The following is a 14,069-nucleotide window of genomic DNA, read 5'->3' on the forward strand; positions in this document are numbered from 1 at the left end:
CTTGTTTGCGAACGGCTAGACAAACGCCAAGTCCGGAACTGTTGTTCGCGTATCCTGTTTGCGAATGGATGGACAAACCAAAGTCCGTAATTTTTATTCGCGTAGTCGGTTCGCGACACAGTGGTAAGGTTCTAGAAACGGTAAAGTATAATATTCATACTCATGAACTCAGGTTCGTTTGCCAACTCAAGTCCCTGGAACTTTAATGATTAAGGTATGTGAACTAGTTTTACAAACCATGGTATTATGTTCATGATTTGGTTCTTGTATAAGTACTTTATACAATTACTAACCAAACAAACATTTGAACAACTTTATTGAAACACATTTGGATTCAATTAATTATCTATCATGATTGATTGATCATCATATTTGATCTAGAAGTGTTAGATGAATATGGCTAATTTATAAGTGTTAATATGGCTAACTTCGGTTAAATGTTATTGAGCCAACAAGGTGTACACGTTTGGGTGCGGTTCATCCATATCTAAATATATGTATATTTCATTTTTGCATATCAAGATAATACCATCTAACAGTGGAGATTGATTGCTTAGTTTCTAAGCAGACTTAGCTTGAATCTTAAATCATGAGTTTATCTAACAGTGAATATCAATTTCTTTGTTACTAAGCTTTCTTAGTTTTGATTGTAAGCAACCCTGATTTGAAAGACTATATAAGGGAGAACTCTAGCAGCTGGGAAACCTAATCCCGACACGCTCGTGTGTCCTAGTTGTAAACTAGAGTCGATTATCCTTTAATCTAGTTTTTTCCAAAATCATTATTAGGTTAACGACTTGAAGACTTCATTTGGGGTTCGGTGAAGCCAAATCCAACAATTTTCTATGTAGTTGTGTACTCTGATCTTACTTGTTCTATCGTATTGAGTTTTATCTTCTCTAAGATTTACTTGAGAATTATCTCCGATAGGTAAGATATAAAAAGTAATCACAATAGTTCTTCGTCTCATACTCTTGTGATTCCGCAATAACTTCTTCTGCTAATCAGTTAGGTTACTGTGAGGTGACTAATATTTCTAGGCTGCTCTTCGGGAGTATAAGACCGGATTATTAGTTATTTCCTGTTCACCTTGATATTTGTATCAAAATACGGAATAAAAATAATAAGAGATAGACATATCTGTGGGAGACAGAGTTGTTTATAAATCTTCGACTTTGGGTCGTAACAACTCTTAGTTGTGGGTGAGATCAGCTAAGTGAATCAAGTGCGCAGAGTCCTACTGGGATTCAAGAGGCGTAAGGAACGCGACAGTACCTTAATCATTGTGAGAATTGGTTAGGGCTCAAATACATTCCAGTCAAAATTTAACTTGTAGTAGGCTAGTGTCTGTAGCGGCTTAATACATTGTGGTGTTCATATGGACTAGGTCCTGCGGTTCTTCTGCATTTGCGGTTTCCTCGTTAACAAATTTTTTGTTGTCTGTGTTATTTCTTTTCTCATTATATTTGTTTATATAATTGAAATATCACAGTTTGTGCGTAGTTCAATCAGTTGATAAATCCGACCTTGATTGTTGGATATAACTTGATTGACACTCGGCCATCGGTCTTTGTTACCATCCGAGTTATTCTCATATCAATCAGTCTCATGGATTTCTATCTAGTTGATTTATTGATTGTATTGACAAAGAGATAATGCTCGTTAATATCTTTCTTGGTTGAGTCTCACTTTTAAGTTAGTGCTCTCGGAATTATATTGGAGTTTTGTCCATATAGATTGTCGTACTAAATATTGGATGTGGTTGTTATATCCCCGCGTTTTCACCTCTCAACTGATCTTTCAATATTTCGCATATTTTATCATTTATACTGAGCAATTCCAGTACTCACTTCTGTATAGAATCGAGAATGATTGGACGGCTCCTAGATGGAATGACCACTAGTATAGAGCAATAACGTCTTCAGGATGTCGCAAATGTTTCCTGACTAAGCAGAATAAACATTCAGAACGAGTACGATGCTTCTATTATCTCATACCTCGCCTCTCAAATAAATATAATGCTCCTAGACAGATTGTTTGCTACTATAGAGCCATCAATTAGTTAATTCTAGTGCAATATTCATCAATTGAATTCCTAGAAAAAATTATATTTTAATCATAATATTTTATTACTTCAATTCCTGGCTTTTCCCAGCATAATTCCATGGATTAGTAATAAATATTCACCTTTCGGGAATATGGCCACCACCGAGTAAGCACCAAGAAAATGGTACGAGTGCACTTAGCAATAATGCACGAATGAGCACCCAAAAATATGAACGAATGAGGATATATGGAGACCTATGCAAAATAGGAAAGGAAAATAAAATAAAATACAATAAGAAGAAAAAAAAGAGGTGCACGGGACCAGACCACCAGCTGGCCATGCCACGGCCGTGGCTGGCAACACGCCTCTCCACTTCTTTTATTGTATTATTATTTTTATTCCACAACTCTTAACTCCCACATTCATGCAAACTCTTGGTTTTCCATATTTCTTCAAATATTGCTCAATTCTCCGAAAATCCTAGTCTCACAACTATTAGGTCTTTTTCACCAATAAATATTGAAATATCATTATTTTAATAATTCTAAAATATTGGGCGCATGAGCAAAAAACCCTAATTGCTCATTCATGCAAAATTAAGAGATTCGGTCAAGAACAAACTCTTATGAAAATGCAAAATATTGCACAAACGTCCAACAAAGATACCAAAAATTCCCAGGAACGGATGCAAGTCAACATGGTGGTACGTGCACCCCACCATGGTCGGACCTGGCCGATCCACTTGGCCATTATGGCCGGTCGGTCCACACTCCTTAATTATTTTGGACAATCCTCCACTTTGGATAATCATCCATATCTTGAATATTTCTCCATATTTTGGCGAATCATTTTCCATCAGTTGGAAAATTCTCCATACCACTCAGTCAGTGTATCCACCACCGATGTCGGTTCTCATACTCATTGGTTGATCGATATCTCTCCACCCACATTGGACGGTTCTCCATCTCCTAGATCCATGGTTCTCCAAAATTAGGGTTTCAGATTTATGATAATTCTGATAAACATCAATAATTTTCATATTAATCAAACTATCAATATTTTATTTAATATTTAATGTTTTTTCCTGCTACCAACATTTTGTTGCTCGACTGTGCGAGAAACAACATAACATTGGACGGACATCTACTTGGTCGACCATCCAATATTTCCTTGAACAGTCATCGATCATCCAATATTTATTAATACTTTACTTCTTACTTTGTCATTAGACAATTCATGACATAGTAGATCAATGAGTACTCTACGTAACTTAGAAATACCTAATTTCCGGTCAAATACTCAAACATAGAATAGGCACATGGTCGATCAATCTCATTAGACCGACGTTCGTTGATCCAAATCATCAAGCATGCCTCAGCCGGCAGAATGATTTATCATCATTCATCAGACTCGACATCTCTGCATTACTACTGTCCCTGCAGACACGTCTAGGTTTATCGACTCATCAAGGCTAAGACTCATGGTCTAGCCAAGTCAACAATTGACGAATAAATAAACGTCTTCCATGAGGACTCCATATTCACGAGACATCAATTATGTCACATGGGGGTATTGTTAGAGCACTGCTCGGTCGAACTTGCATGCGTTTCTATCTCAAGCATGTTTTTCAATGTTAGTGATCAAAACTATAAGTCTTGATTTCTAGTCTACTTATAGCTAAGTCTCGAACTAGGATAGTGTAGTTGAGATCAAGACTTCATGGCGATCATCATACAAAGACGAAGAAATACTCAAGGAACTGGTGGAACTTCATCGACTAAAAGGTATGTGGAGACTTAAACTTATATATGACTCAAAAGTCTATCTACTTTATCTCCTATCTTGAGACAAAAGTCGTTTTGTTATATAGACTTTGATTATACACATTTGCTATTTCGAGCCAAGTTTATCTCGCTTATATTTTTCTCGAAATATGTGTCGCTAAGCTTTCGCTTTGGCCAAGTTCATCTTTACTAGTGACAAAATTCATATTAAGTTTCAATTACTTGAAAATTGCTTTGACGAAAAATAGTGTGTGAACAACAATTATATAACGTCCTCTAAGAATGTTTCAATGATTGAAATAAGAGTTTAGATTACATAAACATGGTTGGATATAAACACTGTGTGGTAACTCATACGTGTATAAGTCCTTATTCCTTGAACCAAAGTATGCGTACTTTGTTGCTCAGGAAAACCAGAACTAGAGTCCGCGTACCAAGTTTGCGTACTGTCGGAGGTTTTCATCCCGAGAATTTCTGCCGGAGTTTGTGAATTGAAACCGAACTTATTCCGGGTACTTAAGTTCGCATACCTAGCCCGCGTACTTAAGTTGGTTATTTTCTAAAAATGATTATTTGTGAACTTAAACTTATATAAACTAAGGAATGCAAGTTTGCAAACCGGGGCTATAAATTTCATGAATCGATTCGAGTGAATCAAATCATTTTTGCTTCGATTGTATCTTCTATACTTCTATAAGATATAAGCAATTGAACAACTCTCTAACTAGTTCATTTGAGTCATTTGAACTAGTTATGGTAACGAAGAATATGGTTGATATGAAAGTGCTCATTTGGCTAACCATTTGGTTAATTACTGTTGAACCAACTAGATGTACATGTTTGGGTACGGTTACACAAACCTAAATAAATGAGCATTTCATTTGTGTGTAACAAGCTAAGTTTCGATCTAACGGTTGAAAGATATTAGCTTGAATCTAATCAGGTTTTTCATCTAACGATAAATATTGAATTCTTTGTTAATAAGCTAACATTGATTGCAAACCCTGATTTCAAAGACTATGTAGGGGAAAACTCTAGCAACTGGAAACCTAATCCCCATACTTCCTGTGTGATACTAGTTCTATTAGCTAGAGTCGATTATCCTTTAACCTTAGGTTTCTATCGAGACCCCGTAGGTTAACGACTTGAAGACTTCACTGGGATTGTGAATCCAGACCGATACTACTTTTCTTGTAGTTGTGTGATCTGATCTTGCTGTTTCCATCGTACTAAGTACAATCGTAAAATTGGCTTGAGATTGATTTTTCCGACAGGCAAGATATAAAAGAAGTCACAAAAATCTTCGTCTCATCGTTTGTGATTCCGCAATATCTTCTTTCGCTAGTTGATTAAGATTATTGTGATGTGATTGATAATATTGGGTTGTTCTTCGGGAATATAAGTCTGGTTTATCAGTTGGTTCCTGTTCACCTTCATTTATCAAAAGACGGAACAAAAAATCTTAGGTATTTCTGTGGGAGACAGATTTATCTATTATCGTATACTTTTCTATGTGATATAGATTTGTTTATTAAATTCATCAACTGCGGGTCGTAGAAACTCTTAGTTGTGGGTGAGATCAGCTAAGGGAATCAAGTGCTTAGTATCCTGCTAGGACCAGAGATGTAAGAAGCGTAACTGTACCTTGGATCAGCGTGAGATTGATTGGGGTTCAACTACAATCAAGACCGAAGTTAGTTTGTAGTAGGCTAGTGTCTGTAGCGGCTTAATACAGTGTGTGTTCAATCTGGACTAGGTCCCGGGGGTTTTCTGCATTTGCGGTTTCCTCGTTAAAAAAACTTCTGGTGTTTGTGTTTTTTCTTTTCCGCATTATATTTTGTTATATAATTGAAATATCACAGGTTATGCGTTGAATCAATCAATTGGAAAATCCAACCTTTTGTTGTTGATTGAAATTGATTGATCCTTGAACATTGGTCTTTGGTACTGTTCAAGTGATTTCTCTTGTATTCAATTAGACTCGCAGATTTGTATTTGCTTGAGTAAGTATTGAATCGAGAAATGGAGATATAACTCCTTGATATACTTTTATTAAGATTGAGTCTGACTGTCTAGTTGATTCTCTTAAAAGTATATTGGAGTTAGTCCATACAGATTGTTAATCGAAATGATTGGGTGTGGTTGTTAGACCCCCGCCTTTTCAATTGGTATCAGAGCAGGCAAACACATTTAAAGACCTTATTAGCCAGTGTTTGTAGCAATCTGAGACTGTGGACAAAATCTCATCTCTGATATATACGCATCCAAGATGCCTCTAAAGTTTTTAACTATGTCAAATGTCTTGGGGTCACCTCAAAGGATTACTCCTTAGCTGATTCTTCCGAATCCCGAGGTAGAAATAGAGATCTATCAAATGTTGATATCAGTCCCTCTAAAGAGACAGTTGACACTATCGCAAAAGCTGAAAAAGAGCTCACCAGAATCTCAAAAATTACTACCGAGACTATTGATTTTCAGAATCATGCTCAGCTCATTAATGAATTTGAAAAATCTCTTGGTCGAGAACGTGAACTCTATAATATCATTGAGTCCTTCTCTAACAATATCGAAAAATTTATTCAAGAAACTTCTCTACAGCGTGAAAAGATTAGTGTTCTTGAGGATATTGTCAAGGAAGATTCAATTAGAGAAAAACGTTTGATCGAGACGCATTCATCAGAAATAAATAACTATCGTGTTGAAAAAGAGAAACTTGTTGCATCTCTGCAACTTGCCCGAGAACAGTGTAACGTCTTGAAAAAGGAAAACTCTGTTTTGGTGATTAAGTCATCCTCTACACCTTCTCCTGATACTCACAAGGTTTTACCTCGTGTAAAGAAAAATTCCTACAAGGAAGTACCTAATGAGAATCACTTGCAAAATGTGCATGTGAAGGATGAAGGTTTGGATCAAGGCAATCATGTCTCAATTCCACGATATTGTTTCTTCTGTGGGAAAAAGAATCATTATGCTTTTAATTGTTTCATCAGAAGGAAACAAATTTATAATCTCCATAATTTGCTTATTTCTACTGTCAATGGAGTAAATTGTCTTACAACTTCTAAAGTGAATCTCATGCCCACGGAAATCCAGAAATCTTATAAAAATGATCTCTCTTCAAGAAATCATCACAGGTTGCATATTCCTCATTACGGTATAAAATCTTGTGCCACTAATGAAGACTTTCCTTACGTTTATAAGAACAATTCTGGTAAGTCTGGATCAAGAAAATGGAAATTCTCCAAATTCCCTTTTCTGGAACCTATTTCTAGAGGTCCTAGACTCAGTCCTCAGAAAAATCCTTCGGATGGACCTTTAAAGGGGTTTATGACTAATTCCTCTGGAATACGTTATAATCAATGGAAGGAAGATAACACACAAGTGAAACACTCAAAAAACTTGTACAATCCTTCTCCCATGTTTCGTAGTGAGATCAATTCTCACTCCTTTACCTAACTCTAGGTAACCCCATCCTTGAATCTATCTTGAGAAAGTACAAGGATGATGATTACGGGAGTCTCAAGAATTGTTATACATATTGTGCTCTTTTTCTTTTGTCAATCAATCTAAGATATGTAACTGACATAACTCAGGCTCTAATTTAAAGATTATTGAGCTATATTGACAAACATTGTGTTATTTTCTTATTGGATTTCTTTTTCCATCTTTCTCTTGTGAACGGTGCGTGAACGTCATGTCCTACTCCTGTGAGTTCATAGGGTTTCCATAACAAGAGTTTCCTTCTCCTGTTTTACAAACACATATATACTCTCTATTGTGTTATTCCATCCCTATCAAAAATATATAGAGAACTTTGCAAAATCTCAAGAGATAGTGCATCTTGATATGGAGGAAGATACTCAAGTACGTGTGTCAATTCAAGAGCTGGTTCTAAAAAAGATGATTGAAAGAAAGGATTACAACTCCTGGATTGATGATTATGTTAAGGATTTAACTCGTTTTCAGAATGATTCAAAGGTCGAGTTTGCAAATCTTCAACGGCAGATAAACCAACTCTTAGATGGTTAGGCCAGAATCCTTGCTAATCAGAATATTCTGATACGGAATCAAAAGAAGCTCATCATGGACTGTGTCAAGTGATGAGTCCTAAAAAGTGCATATTTCTATATATTTTTCTTGGCATTTAACTCATCTTTTGTGCATTAATTCTACATTTTATCCCATATTCTGTATTTTCTTTGTTTTCAAGAATAAATATTTTTATTAATTAATTTTGCATTTTTAGGTAATAAATAAAGTTAGATGAATTGCGGAGCGGAAAAGAGCAGAAAAGTAGTGAAAAGCCGGGAGAAATTACGCAAGGAAGCCGCGAAGAATGTTGTGCACAAGACCAAAAGGTTAGAACTGGGCTTGAATAGGAAGAATTGTTCTTAAAGAAGATATGGGATTGGCATATCCAAGGCCCAAAACCCTCACCCAGATCCATTTCCTATATCCATACCCGTTTCCCTTTCTAGCCCTCAGATTGGACACATCTGAATCCAATGGTCGCAACATCGCCAGTACATCAAAGTCTGAAGCTCCTGTCTAACACTACAGCACCTAACTCCATCTTGTGCCGTTAATTTCGTTGTATTATACAATCCAACGGTCGCTACAAGCTGTTCACGTATAGCCGTTAGATCGATCTATCATTTATACATCCCACGGCTCAGCATCGCAGATCATCAAACTTTGCTATCTCCGCCTCACACCATAGTACCTAATACCTATACCCATCAACCAAACACACCCCAACCTTATTCTCCATCGACTTTACCTCCCCCATCCCTCTGCAGAGAAACAACCACCACCTTCTCCTGCTCCGCCACCAACTCTTTCTCAACCACCACAACCACCACCATCTCTTCTCAAATCATCATACACACTCGACCCATCACCTATATCACGTTCTAATCTCTCTCAAACAACTAATTTCGCCTATTCTCTCACCTCTGAACCCTAGGAGTGAGTTGGTGAAATTAGTTGATGATATAGATCAATTGGAGGCGTGGGAAGCATCAGAAGACCGTAAGGAAGCATGGGTGAGAGCTATCAAGAGTTTGCAGTGATTAGGTAAACCTAATTTCTATTTCTTATAAACCCTAATTTCATAATTTGGGGATAATTGGGGGAACATGATTGTACGTCTAATTGAAGCATGGGTTGGTTGATTGGGTTGTTATCAGTAGGTTAGGTGAACCAATTTTTGGTTTAATTGTATTTTTTTACAAACCCTAATTTTGCTGTTAATTGGGGATTTTTTGGGATTTCCATTGTATGTATAAATAGGGGTCTTTGGGTGTTGTAATGGGATATGCCTGGATTAGCCAGAGCATCAGTAGAATAGTTTAGTTTTGTTATTTCCATGAACTGTTAGCTTTGAGGGTTTATCAATCTTGTCAATTCCATGATTCTCAATTCAAATGCATTGTTAATATCAGTTGTTCAAAACTCCAACATGTATTGAATTTGAGTGTGTGATTGTTACAATTTACATCAAGCTCATGTTCATGTTTATGTTATGTTCTTATGTTAGCATCAGTAGGATAGTTTTATACATTGTTGTCTTACAAACAACATGTTTAAGAACTTCATCATGTTTTAATTCTACTACTAAGGCAGAGATGAAACTCTAGATAAATATAACCCTATTGTATGAGCACTTCTTTTCCATGACAGTTTGATGACAAGCATGTTTTAATTTCCGAAAAGGCTATATGAACTGAATGTAGTATAATCTTAGATTGCTTGTACCTTAGAAAGACAAGTAATGCTAGGGGATTGACATATGATAGCTGAGATTAAGGCATCGCTGTGATAGGAGAAGACTAGTATATCATCTTAGAGAATTATATGCAGCTAGGGGTGGAATTGAAGCTTTAGTTCTCACCTTATCCCTTAGCTTCCATCACTGCCCTTTAGGTTTTTAGCTTTGGCTCACTGCCACTGAATTTCACATTCTTGTTTACTGTCACTGCTTAGTATAATCTTAGCTTAGGAATCTTCAACTTTACACACCCTAGTCCCTGTGGAAATGACCCGTTCTTGCACAAGCTACAATCGACACCGTGCACTTGCGGTTAACAATTAGGCTTCCTCTTACTCTTATTTCTTACATCCTTAAAAGCCTACCATCAAGGCTATACAACTTGCTCGGGTTGTTGATCGTAAAGTTAGTGTTCTAACTCATGAACATGTTGTGTCTACGGTCAAGAGAGTAAAGGAAATCAGTGATACCTTCTTTGACGGATTCGTTGAAAGGTATGAGGTTCTCAATAAACTTTGAGTTAGTCTAATAAATCTTCTTATGAGAATTTTATTTTCTTGTTTTGAGTAGAAAAATAACCAGAGTTTGGGATAGCCATTATTGTGATTACACATAGCTATGTCCAACATTTTCATCTTCATGTTTTTAGGTTTATTTATTTAAATCCTAAAAAGTTGTTTGGAAGATGATTTTTGCAGTATTAATCTTTATGGTTTTATATATTGCAATTTATTATGGGATATGCGTGTTTGCGTCTGTGAACTATGATGGTCCCATATCTTGTCAAAAGTTAAGTCTTTCGTATGTCGATAAGCATGTACCGATAAAAGAATAAATGAACTTTTGACATTACAAAAGTTTCAAGCCTATTATATGTCATATGAAAATATTGATGGAAAATAAGATGAACTTTTGTTTACAAGGATTATGTCTATCGTATGTCATTGTGCAAATAGTGACGGGAAATAGAATGAATCCTTGTCTATTCCGCAGTATTGATCTTCCCTGATCCATTTTTATGTATATATTTTGCGGCTCTGTAAGTTCTCTAATGTTGAGCATTTTCGATTGAATTAATCATGGGTTCTCTTGTGGTTAATTTAGTTGAGTATTTTTGGATTCAAATTCATATTCGTATGTGATTTGTTAAGTCCAAAGAAATCCTTATTTTCTTGTGAAAGTAAGGTCGCTCTTGTTGTTCTTTCGGGAATGACATTTTATGGGGGAGAGTTCTTAATTGAACTTGCGCTTAATTGAAAAATCTTTGTGGGGAGTGCGGCTGTGGAATATTATCGGGGTTATCTTGTATCTTTATAAACTCCTTGATGAAAGCATTTAGCTTCGGCTATATGATTGCATCTAAAAGTTTGATATGTGCTTTCTTTTGGTCATGAAATTTCTCTATGGAAATTTCATTAGGATCCCATTAGTTTTCGTACCTTTACCAATTTTATTGACGAAAAAGGGGAGAATTAATGTGTACTTCACACTGCAAATACATATGGTTTTCGAATCGTTATGTAAGGGGGAGTTGTTTCCATGTGAGATGGAGTATTGACTAAGGGGGAGTGATACATATCACCATAGTATTGTTGTCGAAGTTGTGATACAATTGAAATTTGATTCTGTGTAATAATATTATGACACTGTATAACAATGATTGAGAATTCTTATTTTCTCATTGTTATGGCTATGGATTTTCAACAACGGTGATACTAAACTTACAACCTTTGGGATCATTGGAGTACTTGGAAGTGACAAAGATTTCGAGTAATGTTGAAGAACCAAGAAGATTAGGCATGTGGAAGAGAAGCTACAAAAGTTTATTTATCTATTTTTGTATTCCATATGTATTGATAGTTTTGTCACTAAAATTGAAAAAGGGGGAGATTGTTGGAGCACTGCTCAGTCGAACTCTCATGCGTTGCTATCTCAAGCATGTTTGTCAATGTTAGTGATCAAAACTATAAGTCTTGATTTCTAGTATACTTATAGCTAAGTCTCGGACTAGGATAGAAAGTGTAGTTGAGCTCAAGACTCCATGGCGATCATCATACAAAGACGAAGAACTACTCAAGGAACTGGTGGAACTTCATCGACTAAAAGGTATGTTGAGACTTGAACTTATCCATCATTAAAATGTCTATCTACTCTATCTCCTATCTTGAGACAAAAGTCGTTTTGCTATATAGACTTTGATTACACACATTTGCTATTTCGAGCCAAGTTTATCTCGCTTATTTGTTTCTCAAAATATGTGTTGGTAAGCTTTCGCTTTGGCCAAGTTCATCTTTACTAGTGATGAAATTCATATTAAGTTTCAATTACTTGAAAATTGCTTTGACGAAAAATAGTGTGTGAACAACAACTATATAACGTCCTCTGAGAATGTTTCAATGATTGAAATAAGAGTTTAGATTACATAACCATGGTTGGATATAAACATTGTGTGGTAAATCATACGTGTATAAGTCCTTATTCCTTGAACCAAAGTATGCGTACTTTTTTGCTCAGTAAAACCGGAACTAGACTCCGCGTACTGTCGGAGGTTCTCATCCCGAGAATTTCTGCTGAAGTTTGTGAATTGAAAACAAACTTATTCCGGTTACTTAAGTTCGCGTACCAAGTCCGCGTACTTAAGTTGGTTAATTTCTAAAAATAATTATTTGTGAACTTAAACTTATATAAACTAAGGAATGCAAGTTTGCAAACCGTGGCTATAAAGTTCATGAATCGATTCGAGTGAATCAAATCGTTTTTGCTTCGATGGTGTCTTGTATACTTCTACAAGATCTAAGCAATTGAACAACTCTCTAACTAGTTCGTTTGGGTCATTTGAACTAGTTATGGTAAAGAAGAATATGGTTGATATGAAAGTGCTCATATGGCTAACCATTTGGTTAACTACTGTTGAACCAACTAGATGTACATGTTTGGGTATGGTTACACAAAGCTAAATAAACGTGCATTTCATTTGTGTGTAACAAGCTAAGTTTCGATCTAATGGTTGAAAGATATTATCTTAATCTAAGCAAGTTTTCATCTAACGGTGAATATTGAATGTTTTGTTACTAAGCTAACATTGATTGCAAACCCTGACTTGAAAGACTATATAAGCGAGAACTCTAGCAACTGAGAAGACTAATCCCCACACCTCCTGTGTGATAATACTTGTATTAGATAGAGTAGATTCTCCTTTAACCTTAGGTTTCTATCGAGACCCTGTAGGTTAACGACTTGAAGACTTCATTGGGATTGTGAAGCCAGACTGATACTACTTTTCTTGTAGTTGTGTGATTTGATCTTGTTTTTTCTATCGTACTAAGTACAATCGTAAGATTGGCTTGAGATTTATTTCTCCGATAGGCAAGATATAAAAGAAGTCTCAAATATCTTCGTCTCATCATTTGTGATTCCGCAATATCTTCTTTCGCTAGTCGATTAAGATTATTGTGAGGTGATTGATAATACTGAGTCGTTCTTCGGGAATATAAGTCTGGTTTATTAATTGGTTCATGTTCACCTTGATTTATCAAAAGACGGAACAACAACTCGTAGGTATTTTTGTGGAAGACAGATTTATCTATTATCGTATACTTTTCTATGTGATATAGATTTGTTTATTAAATTCATCGACTGTGGGTCGTAGCAACTCTTAGTTGTGGGTGAGATCAGCTAAGGGAATCAAGTGCTTAGTATCCTTCTAGGACAAGAGATGTAAGAAGCGCAACTGTACCTTGGATCAGCGTGAGATTGATTGGGGTTCAACTACAGTCCAGACCGAAGTTAGTTTGTAGTAGTCTTGTGTCTGTAGCGGTTTAATACAATGTGTGTTCAATCTGGACTAGGTCCCGGGGTTTTCCTGCATTTTCGGTTTCCTCGTTAACAAAACTTCTGGTGTCTGTGTTATTTCTTTTCCACATTATATTTCGTTATATAATTGAAATATCACAGGTTGTGCGTGAATCAATCAGTTGGGAAATCCAACCTTTGGTTGCTGATTGAAATTTATTGATCCTTGAACATTGGTCTTTGGTACCGTTCAAGTGATTTCTCTTGTATTCAATTAGACTCGCAGATTTCTATTTGCTTGAGTAAGTATTGAATCGAGAAAGAGAGATACAACTCCTTGATATACTTTTAGTAAGATTGAGTCTGACTGTCTAGTTGATTCTCTTAAAAGTATATTGGAGTTAGTCCATACAGATTGCTAAACGAAATGTTTGGGTGTGGTTGTTAGACCTCCGCTTTTTCAGGGATATTCATTAGGGTTTTTATCTGGAGATCTACAACACGTGGGATGTAAGAATACATCCACGATGATAAATGTGATTAAGTCGTGCAAAGTAGTAGAGGGACAATCAACCAAGTCTCCCGCGCAATGTGAAACATGTCCAACCACGATTTCCCACTACCACACTCTTCCAATCCTCTGCAACCGTCACACTTACTGGAGATCAATGTGTTA

Source organism: Papaver somniferum, chromosome 6 (assembly GCF_003573695.1).
Source record: "Papaver somniferum cultivar HN1 chromosome 6, ASM357369v1, whole genome shotgun sequence".
Lineage (NCBI taxonomy): Eukaryota > Viridiplantae > Streptophyta > Magnoliopsida > Ranunculales > Papaveraceae > Papaver > Papaver somniferum.